General features: G+C 33.0%; 1 protein-coding gene across 1 annotated transcript in view; it reads left to right on the top strand.

Annotated features, from left to right (window-relative positions):
• The first annotated feature begins 1,987 nt into the window (after positions 1-1,987).
• LOC144978834 (uncharacterized) overlaps positions 1,988-2,354 on the top strand; it is a 44,565-nt gene continuing 44,198 nt past the window's right edge. The window contains exon 1 of the mRNA XM_078925385.1: positions 1,988-2,139. The gene's annotated coding sequence lies outside the window, so the exon portion shown is untranslated. The remainder of the gene's footprint in view (positions 2,140-2,354) is intronic.

Below are 2,354 nucleotides of genomic sequence, written 5' to 3' on the forward strand. Positions count from 1 at the left end.
TTGTGAGCTGTCATCCAGACCCCCCCCCCCCCCAAGTGATTCGATCCCATGTATTTTGATTTTCGTTTGTTTTGACAAGTGATTCGATCCCATGTATTTTGATTTTCGTTTGTCTTGACAAGTGATTTGATCCCATGTATTTTGATTTTCGTTTGTCTTGACAAGTGATTCGATCCCATGTATTTTGATTTTCGTTTGTTTTGACAAGTGATTCGATCCCATGTATTGTGATTTTCGTTTGTCTTGACAAGTGATTCGATCCCGTGTATTTTGATTTTCGTTTGTCTTGACAAGTGATTCGATTACATGTATTTTGATTTTCTTTTGTCTTGACAAGTGATTCGATTACATGTATTTTGATTTTCTTTTGTCTTGACAAGTGATTCGATTACATGTATTTTGATTTTCTTTTGTCTTGACAAGTGATTCGATTACATGTATTTTGAATTGACTTTTTATAACTCGGACTCTGGGTAACGAGGAGTGGAGCTTTTATAAACCATGTTGGATGTCATAGGTCAAAGGATTCAAATCAGGGAGGGGAGTAAACTAGTAGTTGATAGTGATAAATATGTTTGATGGTTACAATATTATACTAATAGTTGATAGTGATAAATCTGTTTGATTGTTACAATATTATACTAATAGTTGATAGTGATAAATCTGTTTGATGGTTACAATATTATACTAATAGTTGATAGTAATTAATCTGTTTGATTGTTACAATATTATACCAATAGTTGATAGTGATAAATCTGTTTGATGGTTACATTATACTAATAGTTGATAGTAATAAATCTGTTTGATGTTTACAATAATATTATACTAATAGTTGATAGTGATAAATCTGTTTGATGGTTACATTAGAATAATAGTTGATAGTGATAAATCTGTTTGATGGCTACATTAGACTAATGGTTGAGAGTGATAAATCTGTTTGATGGCTACATTAGACTAATAGTTGAGAGTGATATGTTTGACGGCTCTATTATACTAATAGTTGAAAGTGATAAATATGTTTGATGGAAAAAATTATACTAATAGTTGAATGTGAAAAATCTGTTTGATAGCATCAAAATAATGCATTTATTCTTGTCATTGGTTTAATAACATATGATCTAATTTCTTAAATTATATATTTATTATAAGTCATTTTGGCTATATTGGTGTGTGGTAAATGGGGAGTGTGGAAGGTGCGCTGAATCGAGATTTTGGCTTTTGTCCCAACCAAGCCTGTGAATCAAACATTGACCTATAATTTCAGTGATATTTTGCTTGCTATCACTATGATATACTGCCTGTCTAGTAGGAATCAAATCCTAATGGTTGAAGGTATTAAGACGGTCCCTTGTGTTATTTTTGTCCTCCACAATTCGATCCACTGACGAAGGCTCAAATCTTTTCTAGACTCTATGTAGCGGTGCCAAGTCTCTCTTTCAGCCGGGCCCACCTTCCGTTCATTCATTCATTCATTCATTCATTCATTCATTCATTCATTCATTCATTCATTCAGTCATCCATCCATTCATTCATTCATTCATTCATTCATTCATTCATTCATTCATTCATCCATTCATTCATTCATCCATCCATTCATTCATTCATTCATTCATTCATTCATTCATTCATTCATTCATTCATTCATTCATTCATTCATTAATTCATTCATTCATTCATTCATTAATTCATTCATTCATTCATTCATACATTCATTCAGTCATCCATCCATTCATTCATTTATTCATTCATCCATTCATTCATTCATTCATTCATACATTCATTCAGTCATCCATCCATTCATTCATTCCGTCGTCTATCCATATGATCCATTCATTCATCCAATCATATTACTGGTAGTGTAAATGTATCACTTGATGGTTGTTGGGTCTACCCCATAGCTCCATAGACCCTATCTGGTATGTGAAAGTCAGGATCAACCCTGGAGTATTTCACACAAAGACATATTATTATTATCGTTGATACAATCACATTACCATCGTGCACACCAGAATACTATCTACCATGTATTGATAACTGGCAAACTGATGTCTGTCTATCGATCTATCCGCCTATATGCCTTACAATCTATCTATCTACCTACCTACCTGCAGGACAACGGTTTTTACTTATCCAAAGCAGGTAAGAAAGATGAATTATCTTATGTGATTAGTTATATTATCTGATTTGGTCGTCGCTCCTGACGCCGTGTGAGGAGTTTGATATAGAAAGGAATAATTGTCATGGTAAATTACAGCAATGATTATGATCTCGGCTTGCTTGGGATTTGGGCTGTTTTTGTTTTGGGTATTGTTTTGTCTGTTTTGTTTGTTTTGTTTGATTTTTTGTTCTTTTTT

Source organism: Berghia stephanieae, chromosome 8, assembly GCF_034508935.2.
Source record: "Berghia stephanieae isolate SIO BIC M18660-M18661 chromosome 8, UCSD_Bste_1.3, whole genome shotgun sequence".
Lineage (NCBI taxonomy): Eukaryota > Metazoa > Mollusca > Gastropoda > Nudibranchia > Aeolidiidae > Berghia > Berghia stephanieae.